This window comes from Oncorhynchus kisutch, linkage group LG18, assembly GCF_002021735.2.
Source record: "Oncorhynchus kisutch isolate 150728-3 linkage group LG18, Okis_V2, whole genome shotgun sequence".
Taxonomy (NCBI): Eukaryota; Metazoa; Chordata; class Actinopteri; order Salmoniformes; family Salmonidae; genus Oncorhynchus; species Oncorhynchus kisutch.
The window spans coordinates 49174859-49196349 of record NC_034191.2 but is presented as its reverse complement, the minus strand read 5'-3'; the positions used below and the strand labels follow the sequence as shown (position 1 = coordinate 49196349).

General features: G+C 42.8%; 1 pseudogene; it reads left to right on the top strand.

Annotated features, from left to right (window-relative positions):
* The first annotated feature begins 6817 nt into the window (after positions 1 to 6817).
* On the top strand, positions 6818 to 20768 carry LOC109909323 (structural maintenance of chromosomes flexible hinge domain-containing protein 1-like; annotated as a pseudogene).
* The last annotated feature ends 723 nt before the right edge of the window (positions 20769 to 21491 follow it).

The window sequence follows — 21491 nt, the reverse complement described above, 5'->3', positions numbered from 1 at the left end:
CACTGTCCATTCAGCGTGTTACCAGGGTCGTATTCATTAGTGTTTTGCAACGGAAGACGAAATGCAGGGGGGGGTTTTCTGGCGCAAAATGGAGCTTGAGGCCCTCTTGTTGGCCGCAGTGACAAAATGTAGCTGCTTTTTTAAAGCAGATTTCCTGCAATTCTGCACATCTTGCCATGTGGCTGAGAACTGTCTGAGTGACTAAAACAATATCAATGGTGGCCCAATGCCATGAACAAAATACTCCTGAATGCATCATGTTTTCAATGTTTTTCATTCTCCCTGACTGCCAAGCTTTTATTTGGGTGATTTTCTAGTTCTCAAATGTAATCTTATTTAAAAATATATAGGTCCATTATCTCTTCTACATTCTTTATTTTAGTCTTAAGTTTTAAAAAATAAATTAAAATCCTGTTTGGAAATAGGCGGCCTGAAAACACTTAGTGAAATACTTTTCTATGAAGAAAATCCCCTGAAACAAGTGTTTATTGGACAAGTGAAGGTAGTCCATACCCTAGTTTCATTCCTTGTTATTTGGGTGAGGGTAGGATCACAATATTATTTTGGATGATATTGTATCGATACTTTGACTCCAAGTAGAGATTTGTTTCAAAAAATATATTGATTATTAAATAAAAAATCAATCTACAAACAATACCCCATAGTGGTAAAGTGAAAACAGGTTTAGAAATGTTTGCAATTGTATAAAAAATAAATCAAATGCCTTATTTACATCTAGTATAAGCATTCAGACCCTTTGCTATTTGACTTTCCATTGATCATCCTTGATGTTTCTATAACTTGGAATCCAGCTGTGGTAAATTCAATTGATTGGACATGATTTGGAAAGGCACACACACACCAGTCTGTCGATATAAGGTCCCACAGTTGACAGTGCATGTCGGAGCATATTGTCCGTGAAGCTCTGAGACAGAATTGTGTCGACGCGCAAGTCTGGGGAAGGGTACCCCCAAAAATTCTGCAGCATTGAAGGTCCCCAAGAACGCAGTGGTCTCCATCATTCTTAACTGGAAGAAGTTTGGAACCACCAAGACTCTTCCTAGAGCTGGCCGCCCAGCCAAACTGAGCAATTGTGGGAGAAGGGCATTGGTCAGGGAGGTGACCAAGTACCCAAGATCAAGGGACAGGTGAACTGAGCAAAGTATAGAGAGATCCTTGATGAAAAACTGCTCCAGAGCGCTCAGAACCTCAGACTGGGGCGAAGGTTCACCTTCCAACAGGACAACGACCCTAAGCACACAGCCAAGACAACGCAAGAGTGGCTTCGGGACAAGTCTCTGAATGTCCTTGAGTGGCCCAGCAAACCCCGGACTTTAACCCGATCTAATATCTATGGAGATACCTGAAATTAGCTGTGCAGCAACACTCCCCATCCAACCTGACAGAGCTTGAGAGGATCTGCAGAGAATGGGAGAAACTCTCCAAATACAGGTGTGCCAAGCTTGTAGCGTCATACCCAAGAAGACTCGATGCTGTAATCGCTGCCAAAGGTGCTTCAACAAAGTACTGAGTAAAGGGTCTGAATACTTCAGTTATTAATTTTTGCAAATGTATTTAAAAAAATGGAAAACCTGTATTCGCTTTGTCATTATGGGGTATTGTGTAGATGAGAAAAAAAGATGTCATCAGTTTTAGAATAAGGCTGTAACTTTTTCCACATTTTGTTACGTTAGCTTTCCGAATGGTGTGTGTATGTCTGTGTCACTCATGCACACACATACAACCGGTCAAAAGTTTTAGAACACCTACTCATTCAAGGGTTTTTCTTTATTATTGCTATTTTCTACATTGTAGAATAATAGTGAAGACATCAAAACTATGGAATCATGTAGTTACCAAAAAAGTGTTAAACAAATCACCCTATGCTGTGATGACAGCTTTGCACACTCTTGGCATTCTCTCAACCAGCTTCATGAGGTAGTCACCTGGAATGCATTTCAATTAACAGGTGTGCCTTGTTAAATGTTAATTTGTGTCATTTCTTTCCTTAATGTGTTTGAGCCAATCAGTTGTGTTGTGACAAAGAAGGGGTGGTAAACAGAAGATGGTCCTGTTTGGTAAAAGACCGTGTCCATATTCTGGCAAAAACAAATAAGCAAAGAGAAACGACAGTCCATCATTACTTTTTAGACATGAAGGTCAGTCAATCTGGAAAATGTCACGACCTTTGAAAGTTTCTTCAAGTCAGTCGCAAAAACCATGAAGCACTATGATGAAACTGGCTCTCATGAGGGCCGCCACAGGAAAGGAAGATACAGAGTTACCTCTAATTAACTTATCCTCTGCAGCACAGTTAACTGCACCTCAGTTTGCAGCCCCAATAAATGCTTCACGGAGTTCAAGTAACAGAAACATCCGAACATCAACTGTTCAGAGGAGATCGAGTGAATCAGGCCTTCATGGTCGAATTACTGCAAAGGAACCACTACTAAAGGATAGCAATAATAAGAAGAGATTTGCTTGGACCAAGAAACACAAGCAATGGATATTAGACCTGTGTGATGAGATTTTTGGTTCCAACTGCCAAGTGTTTGTGAAATGCAGAGTAGGTGAACAGATCATCTCTGCATGTGTATTTTCCACTGAAGCATCGAGGAGGTGTGATGGTGTGGGGGTGCTTTGCTGGTGACAATCTGTGATTTATTTAGAATTCAAGGCACATTTAACCAGTATGGCTACCACAGCATTCTACAGCGATACGCCATCCCATCTGGTTTGGATTTAGTGGGACTATAATTTGTTTTTCAACAGGACAATGACCCAACACACCTCCAGGTTGTGTAAGGGCGATTTGACCAAGAAGAAGAGTGATGGAGTGGTGCATCAGATGACCTGGCCTCCACAATCACCTGACCTCAACCCAATTGAGATGGTATGGATTGAGTTGGACCGCAGAGTGAAGGAAAAGCAGCCAACGAGTGCTCAGCATATGCGGGAACTCCTTCAAGATGGTTGGAAAAGCATTCCAGGTGAAGCTGGTTGAGGAAATACCAAAAGTGTGCAAAGCTGTCATCAAGGCAAAGGGTGGCTACTTTGAAGAATCCAATATCAAAAATATATTTTGACCCTTTTTTTCTTTTTGGGGGGGGGGGGGGGTTACTACATGATTCCATATGTGTTTCATTGTTCTGAGGTCTTCACTATTATTCTACAATGTAGAAAATAGTAAAAATAAAAACCCTTGAATGAGTAGGTGTCCAAACATTTGACTGGTACTGTAATTCAGTTTAAAAATAACAAAAATTGTTATTTGTTTAGATAGTCAAGGATATGTTTTGTATAATTCTACACAGTCCTAGAAAAAACGTACGCCTATGGCCTATTTTCGTTTCCCTTACAATACAAACAGTGTAATCCATTTGATCAACTTGATTTGTAGATTTGATGATGATGATGATATAACAGCCAGGTGATCAGGTGAGATCATTTGCTGTATTCCTAAACAAAATCACCAGTGAATGAACAATTGTAAAAGATGAATTGCATAAATTCAAATATTTAAATTGTACGTTTCTTGTGTTACTAGCCAGAGCATTGCAGGCCACGCGAGTGGTAATGTGCTGAATGCATGGACAGCACAGATATTCTTGGAAATAGAGCTGCACCTCCTTGAATTGAGGTATTTGACAAAGGTAAGTGTTATAGAAACTGCAGAATATGCTCTTTCTGATACTATATAGAAATCTACATGTTTTACCTGCATGTGACTCTGAATGAGGATATGATAAAGTGATTATCCTTTCTCTGCATCTATAAATTACAAGATGTGCCAATCTCTTCATTTCCAATTTGATAACTGATAGGCCTAATATTGTCACACATCCAATTGTTTTCAATGTATTTTTGTCTATAGACTAGCTCTTGTTATGTTTGTAATTCGTTTTGATGGGCAGGCTAACTGGCATCTTTTGTCAAGGATATGTTTTCCATTATTCTAAAAGCCTACTGCATCACACATCATGTTTTCCTTCAAATAAATGTGATTTAGTTTTGGTAAATAAAACAGTCCTGTAACGGCTTTTTCCAATTAAAATGTAAAAGAGAATGGTAACAACCCCAAGGCGCGCGGGCAAATTATTTGCTGCTGATAAATATGTATAACACAAACTCATCATTATACTATTGTCTTTCTAAATTAAATCAACCTCTTCACCTTCCTTATCATTCAGTAAGGCCTGTTTAAAAAATAAAAAACAATTGTGAAGTAAGATGCACGATTATCGCTCATTCATCCATTTTTCATTCAGTGAGGTGAGAGACGCATTAGCCTCTGGCTGGGTACCAACGTCCTACAGCACATTGTCTTGGCGGGTTAAGTTAGGGATAGGTGTCTTCTAAATACCTTTTTTAAAATGTGTGATAAAAAAAAATGAACGCAAATTACCAGTGTAAAATACAAACATTTAGGGAAAGTCAGGGAAGGAGCAGGACAGCTTTTATTGGGTGGGTAGATTTTTATTTATTTACAAAATCAAATGTCAGTGGCTTTATGCCTATGGCGGTTTTAGTGCTAAATTGTGAGCCAACTTGTTTTCAGTACCTTTTTTTTTATTACCATGACAGATCAAAATACATTTTCTCATGCTCTCACCTGCGTTAGACGTATCGTGAGCAATATGTTTGGAACATAAAATCGCAGTCTCGAATTTCTCACGATTTCTATGTTGTATCGGCACTTTGTTGTATCGGGTGTTCAAGCACGCACATTGTTTTTCTTGAGGCAAGTCTAAGTTCGGAAGCCGTAGTCTACGCCCCTTCGTCGGTGATTGGTCAACAGTTCTTCTCCTAGTAGAAGTGGGAACTATGGACGGGATTCTTCAAGGAAGTGTTGTCATTCACCAAGAGACCACTAGTTTTCATGCACATTTTTTGTTCACTTGAAGTACTGCACCAAACATCTTATTGCAAAATAGTGTGACTAAGACCTTCTCTGCAAATGTTATTATCTTAGATTAAAGCAGACTATTTTAATGAAGTGTATACTGTCGGTGTTGCTACAGTGTCTCAAGTGGGACAAGCATTAATATTGCTGAGGCACTGAGTTCTGCTAGGAGTAAACCGACCCTAGTATACAGACTCCTTTAACCTGGTGGAGCCATTGTCTCCATCCCTTTCCTTCCTCACTGTGAAGAGGAGTTCACTGCTTGCCGACAGTGCCCAATGGGCCTGATCGTATGCCCTCCATAGACAATCTCAGATTTCTGGAGCCAATCTTCCCTTCCAGATGCATGGATAAAGAGACTGTTGCCCACTTTGGCTGATAGATTGTCCTTAAATAAACATCAGTCTTCTGGAGCCACTCTTCCCTTCTAGATGCGTAAAGAGACTGTTGCCCAAATGGAAGGAATTACTTTTTGATTTTGTGATATTTGAGTCCTGGAAGTTAGTGAGTTGGCTTGACAATTTTTTATAGATTTTTGCAGTATGTATTTTTCTGTGGTGTCTCGGTTGCAGGGGATCTCTGGTTCGTCTTCCATGGTGGCTGTAGACTGCAGTAACACAGGGGCCGGGACCCTGGTGCTCAAACCAGTCGCCCTCAAAAACATCACGGGAGAACAGATGATTAAAGCTAAATTTGATATTCCTGTAAGTAATCAATTGTCATCTGAAAATACCTCCTTTTTTGTCTCATTTTCTTTGTTGTTGTTCTTTGTCCTTTTTAACTTTTTAACTTTTTAACTCAATGATAGAAAACAAGACACTCCTGCACACTACCATTCTTTAATGTTTTAATTTTTCAAAGATTACTTTGGGATTTTTTGTTGTTGTTGTTTAAACACACACAAAAGCATTTTGTCAAGTGAAATGATACATTTTCACGAATTTGTTTTACCAATCAAATAAATAAATGTGGCATATGAGTGCTGATCTAGGCAAAAAAAATTGCCTTTTTTTTACGTCATAATGAATAAGAGATTGTGTCTGATCCTAGATCAGAATTTCTTTATGAATACGGCCCAGCACTGTGCTGTGACACTGTCAGGTGAACTGGACGGCTGAGGTGAGTGTAGCGGAGCTGGCCCAGGGGAAGCTGCCCAACGTACTGGTTCCGTCGCAGGTGAAGGAAGAGCACTTTTACCAGGTCTCGTACAAAGACCAGCTGGTGTCTGTCGACACCTCCTTCACTATATTGTAAGTCTTCTACTTTAACATGGCTAGAAACACCTTGTGTAAAATTTTGGTCTGTATTTTGATGTGGCAAATTTTTTGCCTCCCATGGTTATCTTTTATGCTGTTCAACGTTCATTTGCTTATAGAAGTAGAAACAAATGAAGTCTGATTGTGCTTGTCACATCAGCTGGTGTGCTTGTTCTGATTCATTGTTTTTTGGTTTTAGGCCCCGCCCTGACAAACCAAAACACATGAGGATGGCAGAGGTCCTATCAGGAAAGGTCCGTGAGTCCGGATCCACCAGCAGCAGTTTTACTGTCAACTTCTAACCATTATACTGCCTTCCTGACACACATTCACATTTAGGACTTCTTCTTGATTACCTTCCAAATGAGAAACTGGTAGTTCCCTCTTTCAGACTTAGCGCTTGTGGACCAGTATGGGAATAAAAGTCAGACGCTGTCAGAGCTGTGCAGGGGACCCCTGCACAGCTCAAACTGGTGGACGGGCACCAGGAGGTGGGCATTAAGTTAGGGGCCAAGACACTCTGGCTGCGTCAATGGTGCCTTTTGGGACATCATCTTTATGGTATTGGTCATGGCTTTCCTTTCTCCCTCATTGTAGTCCATGTGTTTTGTTTCTTCAGCCCCTGCAAGTGCTGAAATAGCAAGAAATAGCAAGCCAGATGCCCTTTCTCCTCCAGCTGTTTGACGAGTGGGGGAACCCCTCCCCCGACCAAAGGGTTGTCGTGGCGCTGAAGGCCTCCAATCCGGCCCTGAAGGTCAGACACTCTCACCACCACTGTTGTAAATTGGGACATGGGGATCATATGCAGTGGGGGATACTGATGCTGCATACTATATATTTACACTTGGTAAATGAGTCAAGTCTATTGGGTGGTCTATCTTCTTGATTCAAAATTGTGATGACATCTTTTGTTGTTCAGGTGAAGTCATCTGTTACTTCACAACCAATAGACGAAGACTGAAAAGCCTGTTTCGTAGTGGACCATGTGAGAGGGCCCAAGTGAGTTCCTAACCGTATAATTCCTAACTACTTGCCATAATGACCCTGTAACCATATATTAATGGAGGGCAGTGTTCACGACCTGTTGTTCTGTCAGGGTGGAGTATGCCCTGGAGTTCAGAGGGTCCTTCAACAAGCAGCCCATCCACGGTCCATCTGTGAAGCTCACCATTATCCCAGATCCCAACCAACCTGTCAAACTGGTGGTGGAGTACAACACTAACTCAGTGTTTCCTGCTGGAGCCACACTCGCATGTCTGTACTTCCCTGTTAGTCTGTAAATCTACCTGTTTGTCTGTGGCGCTACCTGTGTGTAACTGTGGATCGAAGTGTCTGTGGCGCTATCTACCTGTCTGTGGCTCTACCCGTGGGTCTCTCTGTGGCTCTACCCGTGGGTCTGTCTGTGGCTCTACCCGTGGTCTCTTCTGTGGGTCCATGGGTCGGTTGATATGTGTGTGCCACTGGCATCTCTGTATCAGCTGACATGGTTATCTGTTTGTTCTCTGTATGTCCAGTGTGTGTCAAGGTGTGTCATGGTGTCTGAGGAGGGCAGCACCATAAAGAACCTGAACCCTGTCAACATCTCCATGCTGATGTGGAAGGGAGTGCCATCAGGGACATCACGGCCCACCTCAGGGGTTAGTTACTGGACAAATGGCACCCTGTTGCCTATATAGTGCACTACTTTTAACTACATACTTAACTAGACCCAGAGGGACTGACTTTGGCTCTGTAACACATGGACACAACGTTTCACATTACTTAAGTATAAAAATTGATGACAAAGATTCTGTATCTGATGAGAATAATCAACTCATTGTTCTGCATGCTTTTCTGAAGGCTGCCCAAATGCAATGCAGCAAACCAATGAAAGACAAAAGGGAAGAGTTTTCACTTGAGGTGTCTGATATTTTTTTATATTCGGGCGCAGCTGGTGCCAAGTGCTGGGTACATCTCCTGTCTGAATGACTTAAGAAAAGAGACACCGCCAATACAAAAAGTCTTAAAGCAGTGTGGCCGTAGTGTGTTAGCGATCACCAATTCAACGTGGGATTGCTGGGAAATTCTTGTCAGAGGGCTTAGCCACTTTGTGATGTCTCTTCTCTTAGGTTTGTATCAACACAAAGGTAGTCCTGTGATATGTATGTAAAAGGATTCATGGTCATCTAACAGAGACAACGTCATCCCAGAACGTGTTGGTAAGTACACAATCCAGTTTGTGCTGTGTGTGGACGAGACAAAAGTGCTGTGGAGTCACCAGGTTAAGCTCAACCTAAACCATGTGGCTTAGAGCCGTAAAGTCCACCTCCAGACACCCCCTAACTGGGCTTTGAATGAAACGCCTGGATATGGTCTCCACTCTCCAAATTGGTCCGCTGTTTATTTGATCTAGAAGAAATGTATTTCATGTCGAGTGGCTGGATGTCTACAGGCCCTATAGGTTATTTTGGGCCACTTGAAGGACTAAAGTTATCATGTCTCTCTCTTTCTTGTCCTCGCCTAGTATGTCATAGACGCTGTGCCCAACAATCCTGCCAGGCCTTCAGCCACCAACCCCAGTGGTCTCCAACAACATTGTCATTGCCAGTCGTACTCTGATGGAGGACGTGTCTGAAAATAATGGTGAGACGATTAGATCCTCTGGCCAGCGGTGAGACAAAAAAGTATACTTTTTTTCCACCATAATTTGCAAATAAATTCATAAAAAATCCTACAATGTGGTCTTCTGGTGTACCTATGATGAAAATTACAGACCTCTCTCATATTTTTAAGTGGGAGAACTTGCACAATTTGTGGCTGACTAAATACTATTTTTCCCCACTGTAAGCATGAGTTGAAGTCTACCAATGGTCAAACTATATTTTGTATCATTTTTGGTGATCAAGCCTGAGGCCGTAAAGGTAGTAGAAGCTCTGACCATGGCAATTTGACGTCATTGACATAAATAGGTTCTAGTGATTTATACAATATACACTGCCAAAAGTATGTGGGCACCTGCTCGTCGAACATCTCATTCCAAAATCATAGGCATTAATATGGAGTTTGTCCCCTCGCTGTTTTTTGTCTATTTATGAGGCTGCTGGTTTGTGTTGCTTCCATCCAGGATGTGTATAATAACCCAGTCGGACTGGAGCTGAGTGGGAAGGTGGTGGTCACCATCAAGAGCTCCAAGGGCTCCAGTGACAAAAGCCTGCCTCTCTTTGAGGGCAAAGCCTGCAGTTTAGCCTTGCTAATGGAGAGGCCCACATCACTGTGAGTGGGGTGGTGGTGCGGTGTGCTTGTACATCTTTTCTTCAGGCTTTGCATGCCAACCAGGATTTTGCATTGGATATTGTCTATATATTGTTTGAAAACATCTCTCTCCCTTCTAGAATCTGTCCATCATGGAGAACAGTCCTGGTCAGGATGGGAATGAGTACGTCCTGCACTTCAGACCTGTCATCCCAGGGTTTGGCCCCAAAAAATCCCCTAGTAGTGTTTTGAGCTCCCCTTCCGCTTCTACAATGGTTAGATCACATGTTTTATTTTTTTAATGTTAAATCACACCAATGTCAGTTTGTCATTTTAATGCTAGATTTTTGAATAACATTGAGTGTTTGCCATCCAAAAGGGGTTGACACGCTGTGATCATGAGTGTCCAGCCATCTTAAAAGGGACATTTCACTCAAAGTAAAAATGTGTTGGATGTTTCAGACCTGAGAAGTAGACTTTCCACATCCTAGGCCATCTATTTTGTAGCTCCAGCTATGTGGCTCAGTCCCAAATCTGTGGAAAAGAAGAGCAGTCTAAATTCCGGGTTGTATTCGTTGGTTATCTTTTCCATTCATGTTGGGTGGGAGCAAATAGCTGGATCGACACAAACGATGTCGTGGGACGTGGATCCATCCTAACATTGGACTACTTTTGATTGGCAAGTGTGGTGTTCATTTTTAAGGCCAGTCTCTTGGCCCCTGGAACAGTGTGTCTCAGGTGATCCCGACTGTTCTCCTGTCCCCTACTAGATGTGGAGAACAGGGAGCAGATGTCTGAACTGACCAGGAAGAAGAACCAGATAAACCAGACGATTGACATCTACAAGAGTCTGTTTGACACCAACAGGCAACTCATCACGGAGCTCGATAGTAGGTGTTGCGTTCCAAACGTGTTATGGCAGTGTTAACTGAGCTGCAAGAGAGAATGGAAACATACAATTTGGTTCCAGTTTGGTGCCAAGCTATCAGTGTTAAAACATGTTCCTGCTGTAGAGCTAGGATATCTCTATCTTTTGATCAAGTGCTCAATGCCACCAACAAAGAGGGTCATCTGAAATCGGAGCTCAGGAAGAATAGCATGAATGTAGCACAACTGTCAGTATTTGATTATACCCACATTCCATCCAATTGACAACAGTTTTTCATGTGAATATTCTCAAATCTGAATGAAAACAATTGCATTTTCCCACCAGAGATGTTTCCATAGAGTTGACTAAAAGGCGTGATGACATAGTGCATATAAAATAACTTTTGCGGTTAAATTCCCATATACAAAATAAAAAAAGAAATAGAAGTCAAATGGGTTTCCATCGTAGAAGTAACTTCACTGATGGTTTTGTCTAAACAAATGTTGTGTTACAGTGCCTTTGGAAAGTATCAGACCCCTTGACTTTTACCAGATTATTACGTTGCAGCCTTATTCTAAAATTGATTACAAAATCTACACACAATACCCCATATTGGCAAAGTGAAAACAGGTCTTTAGAAATGTCTGCAAATTTATTAAGAACAAAAACATAACTTATTTTCATAAGTATTCAGACCCTTTGCTATGAGACTTGAAATTTGAGCTCAGGTGCATCCTGTTTCCATGGATCATCCTTGATGTTTCTACAACTTGATTAGAGTCCACCTGAAGTAAATTCAATTGATTGGACATGATTTGGAAAGGCACACACCTGTCTATATAAGGTCCCACAGTTGTCAGAGCAAAAACCAAGACATGAGGTTGAAGGAATTGTCCGTAGATCTCCGAGGCTCCGAGGATTGTGTCGAGGCATAGATCTGGGGAAGGGTACCAAAACATTTCTGCAGCATTGAAGGTCCCCAAGAACACAGTCGCCTCCATCATTCTTAAATAGAAGAAGTTTGGAACCACCAAGACTCTTCTTAGAGCTGGCCACCTGGCCAAAACTGAGCAATCGGGGGAGAAGGGCCTTGGTCAGGGAGGTGACCATTAACTAGATGGTCACTGACAGTGCTCCAGAGTTCCTCTGTGAAGATGGGAGAACCTTCCAGAAGGACAATAGTCTCTGCAGCACTCCGCCAATCAGGCCTTTATGGTAGAGGTACCAGACGGAAGCCACTCCTCAGTAAAATGCACGAGTCCCATTTTTATTTCGTTTTTAGTTTTTTCCCCACATTTATTTAACCAGGTAGGCCAGTTGAGAACAATCTCTCATTTATGGAAAGGCGGCCAAAGGAAGTGTTGGCTTTGGGGATGACCAGTGCAATATACCTGCTGGAGCGCCTGCTACGGGTGGGTGTTGCTATGGTGACCAGTGAGCTGCGATAAGGACCTGGAGCCACTGGGTTTGGCGACGAATATGTAGTGAGGGCCAGCCAACGAGAGCATACAGGTCGCAGTGGTGGGTAGTAAATGGGGCTTTGGTGACAAAACGGATGGCACTGTGATGGACTACATCCAGTTTGCTGAGTAGAGTGATGGAGGCTATTTTGTAAATTACATCGTCGAAGTCAAGGATCGGTAGGATGGTCAGTTTTACAAGGGTATGTTTGGCAGCATATAAGTGAAGGAGGCTTTGTTGCGAAATAGGAAGCCGATTCCAGATTTAATTTTGGATTGGAGATGTTTAATGTGAGTCTGGAAGGAGAGTTTACAGTCTAACCAGACACCTAGGTATTTGTAGTTGTCCACATATTCTAAATCAGAACCGTCCGGAGTAGTGATGCTAGTCGGGCGGGCGGGTGCGGGCAGCGATCGGTTGAAGAGCATGCACTTAGTTTTATTAGCATTTAAAAGCAGGTGGAGGCCACGGAAGAAGTGTTGTATGGCATTGAAGCTCGTTTGGAGGTTTGTTAGCACAGTGTCCGAAGAAGGGCCAGATGTATACAGAATGGTGTCGTCTGCGTAGAGGTGGATCAGGGACTTACCAGCAGCAAGAGCGACATCATTGATATATACCGAGAAAAAAGTCGGCCTGAGAATTGAACCCTGTGGCACCCCCATAGAGACTGCCAGAGCAAGTTTCTGCAGGGGGTGCTGAGATGTTGGCTGGGTAGGGGTAGGCAGGTGGAAAGCATGGCCAGCCGTAGAACAATGCTTATTGAAATGATTGTTTATTGTAGATTTATTGGTGGTGGCAGTGTTTCCTATCCTCAGTGCAGTGGGCAGCTGGGAGGAGGTGCTCTTAATCTCCATTAACTTTCCAGTGTCCCAAAACTTTTTGGAATTAGTGCTACAGGATGCAAATTTCTGTTTGAAAAAAGCTAACCTTTGCTTTCCTAACTGACTGAGTATATTGGTTCCTGACTTCCCTGAAAAGTTACATATCACGGGGGCTATTCAATGCTAATGCAGAATGTCACAGGATGTTTTTGTGCTGGTAAAGGGCAGTCAAGTCTGGGGTGAACCAAGGGCTATATCTGTTCTTAGTTTACATTTTTTGAATGTTGCATGATTATTTAAGATGGTGGGGAGTTGGAGTTTGCATAAAGGCACCTAAAGACTCTGACCATGAGAAACAATATTCTCTGGTCTGATGAAACCATGATTTGGCCTGAATGCCAAGCGTCACGTCTGGAGGAAACCTGGTACCATCTCTACGGGGAAGCATGGTGGTGGCAGCATCATGCTGTGGGGGTGTTTTTAAACAGCAGGGACTGGGAAATTAGTCATGATTGAGGCAAAGATGAACGGAGCAAAGCACAGAGATCCTTGATGAAAACCTGCTCCAGAGTGCTCAGACTGGGGTGAAGGTTCACCTTCAACAGGACAACAACCCTAAGCATACAGCCAAGACAACGCAGGAGTGTCTTTGGGACAAGTCTCTGAATGTCCTTGAGTGACCCAGCCATAACTCCCCATCCAACCTGACAAAGCTTGAGAGGATCTGCAGAGAAGAATGGGAGAAACTCCCCAAATACAGGTGTGCCAAGTTTGTAGCGTCATACCCAAGAAGACTCAAGGCTGTATTTGCTGCCAACGATGCTTCAACATGATCCACCTCTACGCAGACGACACCATTCTATATACCTTCGGCCCGTCTTTGGACACTGTGCTATCTAACCTCCAAACAAGCTTCAATGCCATACAACACTCCTTCCGTGGCCTCCAACTGCTCTTAAACGCTAGTAAAACCAAATGCATGCTTTTCAACCGGTCGCTGCCTGCACCTGCATGCCCGACTAGCATCACCACCCTGGATGGTTCCGACCTAGAATATGTGGACGTCTATAAGTACCTAGGTGTCTGGCTAGACTGCAAACTCTCCTTCCAGACTCATATCAAACATCTCCAATCGAAAATCAAATCAAGAGTCGGCTTTCTATTCCGCAACAAAGCCTCCTTCACTCAAGCCGCCAAGCTTACCCTAGTAAAACTGACTATCCTACCGATCCTCGACTTCGGCGATGTCATCTACAAAATGGCTTCCAACACTCTACTCAGCAAACTGGATGCAGTCTATCACAGTGCCATCCGTTTTGTCACTAAAGCACCTTATACCACCCACCACTGCGACTTGTATGCTCTAGTCGGCTGGCCCTCGCTACATATTCGTCGCCAGACCCACTGGCTCCAGGTCATCTACAAGTCTATGCTAGGTAAAGCTCCGCCTTATCTCAGCTCACTGGTCACGATGGCAACACCCATCCGTAGCACGCGCTCCAGCAGGTGTATCTCACTGATCATCCCTAAAGCCAACACCTCATTTGGCCGCCTTTCGTTCCAGTACTCTGCTGCCTGTGACTGGAACGAATTGCAAAAATCGCTGAAGTTGGAGACTTTTATCTCCCTCACCAACTTCAAACATCAGCTATCTGAGCAGCTAACCGATCGCTGCAGCTGTACATAGTCTATTGGTAAATAGCCCACCCTTTTCACCTACCTCATCCCCATACTGTTTTTATTTATTTACTTTTCTGCTCTTCTGCACACCAATATCTCTACCTGTACATGACCATCTGATCTTTTATCACTCCAGTGTTAATCTGCAAAATTGTAATTATTTGCCTACCTCCTCATGCCTTTTGCACACATTGTATATAGACCCCCCTTTGTTTTCTACTGTGTTATTGACTTGTTAATTGTTTACTCCATGTGTAACTCTTTGTTGTATGCTCACACTGCTATGCTTTATCTTGGCCAGGTCGCAGTTGCAAATGAGAACTTGTTCTCAACTAGCCTACCTGGTTAAATAAAGGTGAAATAAAATAAAATAAAAAACAAAGTAAAGGGTCTGAATGCTTATGTAAATATTATGTTTTTGTTTTTTATTTAAAATGATTGGCACACATTTCGAAACCGTTTTTGCTTTGTCATTATGAGGTATTGTGTGTAGCTTGATGAGGGGGGAAAAACAATTTCATACATTTTAAAATAATGTGGTAAGGTAACAAAATGTGGAAAAAGTAAAAGGGGTTTGAATACTTCCCGAAAGCGCTGTATATAGCGAATGTGCCCACTCTGGTCTTGGCACGTGTGCTCTAGCCAACAGCTCGCAGATACAGTGCGGTTAGGCTACTTACATGATGACATTTTTGTGGGTAAGATTATTTTTATTTGTCAAACGGCAGCCAAGCGTTGATCATCATGTCACCAGAATTAAGACCCTCTATTTGTTGGAAAGGAGCGTCAAACTCATCACTGTGCACATTCACCATGTGAAGTTCATCATTGATTTAATCTGTAGCCTAGTCGTAGAGGACCACACAACATGTCATCGCGTTACTCCAAGTTTACTTCGATATGATGGTTATTATATCAACGCATAAAGGCGTTTCCGTCACCATTTCTTGCATAATAAACTATACAGACACAAAAACATTCCACCTGTCCTAGTGTATTTTGTTTTGTCGACATTTGGATATTTTAGACAAATGTGCTGTTTCAATCAGCCTTTTGTGATTTTTTTTCTTTATCCGACATGAACTTTACTCACAGAAAGGTTGGATGGAAACCTGGTTACTGAGAAAGACCATAGATACTCGAACACATTCACAAGACTGTCATTTGTACTATATATGATGCATGCACTCTCAGAAGTTGAGAGGTTTGATGGATCCATTCGGTGTTAATATAAATCCCAGCGATCGACGCCCTCATCAGTCAGAAGACAGCCGACACTGAGAAAATGAAATTCCAGGTTCAGAGAGTCTGCTCCATAGGGGCACCCCCTCTACATCCTAGGAAATGTAATATCGTAATATAGACATTTTCTCTGTTTCCCAAATGGAACCCTAATCCTTATATATATATATATATATATATATTTTAGTGCACTACTTTTGACCAGAGCCCTATTGGTGCCATTTGGGACCTGTCCCCTGTCTCTGCAGCGTTCTGATGCTTCATCCTAGTAGTGGTTGACTAGAGAAGAACAGTGTGTGGCGTGTGCTTCAGTTTCAGCAGGATTTAAAAACGTGCCGTCCTTCTGGCTCCGGTGCAGATTGGCCACCTGGTGCTGGTGGAGGACGATGACGTGGCCACCGTCATCTCCTGGGAGACATGGACTGTGTGGTCACCATGACAACAGTGGCGGCACGGAAGATCTACAACGACACCCAGGGGAGGCAGCAGGTCATGCCCCTGGACACTGTGTTCTGGAGAAACAACAACAGCAGCAGCAGGTACACACACACACACACACACACACACACACACACACACACACACACACACCACACGAGTACCTTTAATATGACAACATGCAATTGTTGCTTCCTTTCAATGTAGAAGTAAATTAAATACCTCTATAGTTTGAATCTTTGTGACCTGTGTTGGGAAAGGTTCTTGGAGTTTTGTTCTCAAAGGTGTTCATGCTTTAGTGAGTTGTACTTGTTTATTTTTTCAGACCCTTGCCCCACATAATAAATGGCCAGGCCAGATTTCTTCCCATTAGGAACCCTGTGTTTGCCCGAGACCTCCTTATTTTCCAAGAGAATGCAGAGGGCTGCCAGATGGGTGAGTCAGTCTTCTTCAGAATTTATATTTGGATCAAATATTCCCCAATATGTAACCTCCCCCTTAATGTAACTATGTCTATGCTGAGAGGGTTTCTCTGTAGTTCCAGAAGCTTGCCCCACTCTTCCTCATTGGTCCCAGGAGATTTACAATCAGTCTTGCCTTTTAGTTCACAGAGAATAAGATGACCCGGACGAGGGACCTGATCCTAGATCAGCACTACTACGCTGAGACGCTTGTTACACCCGACCCTAGGTCCGGTCTCTGTTTGTTTGCAGTTGTTAGGCTAGTTTCTCTCCCTCTCTCTCTTCTCCACCCCCCCCCCCCCCCTGTTCCTGGGTTTGGGGGTTAAACTGTTCCAGAATGAACCCCAGGCTCTTAACTCACTGGGGGAGGGGGGGGGGGTTATGGGCTCCCTCTCTTGGGGACTATGCTACTGGAGTGTGAATTGGACCCCAGCCAGCCCTTCTCTTTAAAATGATTGTATATAATGATGCTGTTTGTGTAATTAAAGGTTTATTATCATTTGCATGTTTAAACTTTAGTTGTTGTCTTTTTTCTCCCTTATCTAATGAAAGGGCCTAGTTTTCAGTATTTCCAGATTTGGGACTGATGTCATAACGAGGGCTTCTGGAACAGTTTTGCATTATTCTTTACTTTATGCTTCTCGGGGCTCCACTTGTAAGAGGTTTTTGCAGGGGTATAATATCAAACTAAAATGGTTAAAACCATCAAAGAACACCTGGAGTTGAACTGAGTTTATTTCTTGTACAGAAGTAATTATTTGATATCATACACCCCTTGTCTTTAGCCAGTTAATGAAACATGATTCAAACAGTAAATGGAGGGTTAGTGATCAGTTTCAAGTAATCTGGTAGTAGTTTGGTGACTACGCATGTAATTACCCTTTGATAATCATCCCTTGTTCTCGCCAGTATTTGGGAACGTATTGGGAGACACCATTTTGATTGATGACCTGGACTCTGCTAACCACTACAGGAAGGGGGTGAGTCAAACAAGGCGTGTTGATTGGATGGCCTTAACCAAGCCATCGAACAATACTGGCCAAGTAGTGTTCTAGTTTAAAGTCATTGCCTCGGGTGTAGCAAACCGTTTCGCAGAAACAAGAAAGCATTTTGCAACAAACTTTTTTATTTTGGACAAATTCAGCTAGGTCCCTCCCCTTTTTCATACCGTTTGAGAATGTTTGCTTTCATTTGGTTCCCAGTGAATACATCCCTGGCTTAGGCTGATAAAAATATGTATCTAGTGTGCATCTGAAATGGCACCCTATTATTCCCTATTTAGTGCCCTACTTTTGACCAGGGACATTTGGAATGCAGGGGGTAGTACAGGAACTTGTCCTAAAGTCAAGTCAGTATTTTCTTGTTTAAAGAACAGGATCTTGTTGTTTTGGTTTTGGCCAGGTGGTCCAGAGCAGAATCCCATTCTCCACCCTCGTGACCCGGCAGGGAGAGAGGATCCACAGCTACGGCAAGTTTGGGGGCTTGCAGAACAACGCCACCCCAAGAGAGAAACTGTGTGGCCAGGTGTTTCGGTGCACCCCTCCCCAAGCAATACCAAACCTTTATCGGCCAGATTGGTCAGTCACTGGATTTTAGTTCTGTTTGTACTGGTGCGTGCCTGTGTACATTTCGTTGCATCGTATCATACATGGTATATATTTACAAATGCCTTTCCCCTGTTTTTAACTTGCTCCAGCAGTACCGGTTGGCCATGCAGAAGAGCATACAGGTGAAGGAGGACTTTGAAGGCCACATGCAATACCTGAAGTCACCAGAGATGGCACAGAAAGAGGAGAAGACGCAGCTCAAAGACATTGAGACAAAGCTTGGTACGTGTATGTGGGGAGGGGTACATTTCAACATTGTAATAAAATATATACAGTAGCAGTCAAGTTTGGACACACCTACTCATTCAAGGGTTTTTCTTTAGTTTTACTATTTTTTACATTGTAGATTAATAGTGAAGACATCAAAACTATGAAATAACAGGTGTCCTTTAGTAGTGGTTTCTTTGCAGCAATTTGACCATGGAGGCCTGATTCACGCAGTCTCCTCTGAACAGCTGATGTTGAGATGTGTCTGTTACTTGAACTCTGTGAAGCATTTATTTGGGCTGCAATATGAGGTGCAGTTAACTACAATGAACATATCCTCTGCAGCAGATGTAACTCTGGGTCTTCCTTTCCTGTGGCAGTCCTCATGAGAGCCAGTTTCATCATAGCGCTTGATAGTTTTTGCAACTGCACTTGAAATTTTCCAGAATGACTGACCTTCATGTCTAAAAAGTAATGGTGGACTTGTTTCTCTTTGCTTATTTGAGCTGTTCTTGCCATAATGCACTTGGTCTTTTACCAAATAGGGCCATCTTATGTATACCACCCCTACCTTGTCACAACACAACTGATTGGCTCAAACACATTAAGGAGAGAAATTATACAAATTCACTTTTAACAAGGCACACATGTTAATTGAAGTGCATTCCAGGTGACTACCTCATGAAGCTGGTTGAGAGAATGCCAAGAGTGTACTACTTTGAAGAATCTCAAATAAAATATATTTTGATTAACACTTTTTTTTTATTACTACATGATTCCATGTGTGTTATTTCTTCACTATTATTCTACAATGTATAAAATAAAGAAAAACCCTTGAATGAGTAGGTGTGTCCAAACTTTTGACTGGTACTGTGTATATATACACTGCTCAAAAAAATAAAGGGAACACTTAAACAACACAATGTAACTCCAAGTCAATCACACTTCTGTGAAATCAAACTGTCCACTTTGGAAGCAACACTGATTGCCAATAAATGTCACATGCTGTTGTGCAAATGGAATAGACAACAGGTGGAAATTATAGGCATTTAGCAAGACACCCCCAATAAAGGAGTGGTTCTACAGGTGATAACCACAGACCACTTCTCAGTTCCTATGCTTCCTGACTGATGTTTTGGTCACTTTTGGCGGTGCTTTCACTCTAGTGGTAGCATGAGACGGAGTCTACAACCCACACAAGTGGCTCAGGTAGTGCAGCTCATCCAGGATGGCACATCAATGCGAGCTGATGGTTTGCTGTGTCTGTCAGTGTAGTGTGCAGAGCATGGAGGTGCTACCAGGAGACGTGGAGGAGGCCGTAGGAGCAACAACCCAGCAGCAGGACCGCTACCTCCGCTTTTGTGCAAGGAGGAGCAGGAGGAGCACTGCCAGAGCCCTGCAAAATGACCTCCAGCAGGCCACAAATGTGCATGTGTCTGCTCAAACGGTCAGAAACAGACTCCATGAGGGTGGTATGAGGGCCCGACGTCCACAGGTGGGGGTTGTGCTTACAGCCCAACACCGTGCAGGACGTTTGGCATTTGCCAGAGAACACCAAGATTGGCAAATTTGCCACTGGCGCCCTGTGCTCTTCACAGATGAAAGCAGGTTCACACTGAGCACGTGACAGACGTGACAGAGTCTGGAGACGCCGTGGAGAACGTTCTGCTGCCTGCAACATCCTCCAGCATGACCGGTTTGGCGGTGGGTCAGTCATGGTATGGGGTGGCATTTCTTTTGGAGGCCGCACAGCCCTCCATGTACTCGCCAGAGGTAGCCTGACTGCCATTAGGTACCGAGATGAGATCCTCAAACCCCTTGTGAGACCATATGCTGGTGCGGTTGGCCCTGGGTTCCTCCTAATGCAAGACAATGCTAGACCTCATGTGGCTGGAGTGTGTCAGCAGTTCTTGCAAGAGGAAGGCATTGATGCTATGGACTGGCCCACCCGTTCCCCAGACCTGAATCCAATTGAGCACATCTGGGACATCATGTCTCGCTCCATCCACCAACGCCACGTTGCACCACAGACTGTCCAGGAATTGGCAGATGCTTTAGTCCAGGTCTGGAAGGAGATCCCTCAGGAGACCATCCGCCACCTCATCAGGAGCATGCCCAGGCATTGTAGGGAGGTCATACAGGCACGTGGAGGCCACACACACTACTGAGCCTCATTTGGACTTGTTTTAAGGACATTACAAAGTTGGATCAGCCTGTAGTGTGGTTTTCCACATTAATTTTGAGTGTGACTGCAAATCCAGACCTCCATGGGTTGATAAATTTGATTTCCATTGATAATTTGTGTGTGATTTTGTTGTCAGCACATTCAACTATGTAAAGAAAAAAGTATTTAATAAGAATATTTCATTCATTCAGATCTAGGATGTGTTATTTTATTGTTCCCTTTATTTTTTGGAGCAGTATATATAAGCACATTTCTCACACCCAAGGCCCTAAAGAGCGTTGTTAGGTGATGCATTATTTTCCTGTCGCTTTGTTTTAATCTGTGAGTGATTACTTTCTTATTTGTTCCAATATTTGTCTGTTCTGTATTTGTCCAGTTCAGTTCAGACGCCTCCTGCCATTGGGATGAAATGGAGTCTTGATGATGGCGGAGAATCGTCCGGTATGGTAACCAAGAGAACAAGGCGGAAGTTATTGGGACAGGACTTTTGATCATGCTTATTTTGCTCAGTTTACGATTAACTGTATGTTTGGGAGGTATTGGACAATGTCCAAAGACTATTTTATATCTTGAAATAAAAATTATATTTAATGACTTATACAAAACAAACGTAGTATTACTCTCCTCTGTTTATCACACGTCCTCCAGCTATTTAAAAAAAAAAACTTTTCCTTTTGAATGGCGATATCCCAAGTATAAATACACACAAGGGTAAAAACAAATGTTTTGAGCAAAATAAGTATTTTTTTTAGACAACTGCAAACTTCAAGAAGTTGGTCTGATGTGATATAAATTAATGACAAGTCCAAAAAGGGATAGCAACTAAGGCTTTTCTGGTTCGTGATTTACTTAAAGGCAATGTTGCAAGTTACAGTTAAATACAAATAGAATATACACCTCTTGTAGATGGGAAATTTAATTTGATGCTATTATTTGGAGAGTTTCTCCCATTCTCTGCAGATCCACTCAATCTCTGTCAGATTGGATAGAGATGTCATTTCTGCACAGCTATTTTCAGGTCTCTCCAGAGATTCAAGTCTAGGCTCTGGCTGGCCCACTCAAGGACATTAAGACTAGTCCCAAAGCCACTACTGATGTCCTAAGCGCTCTAGAGCAGGTTTTCATCAAGGA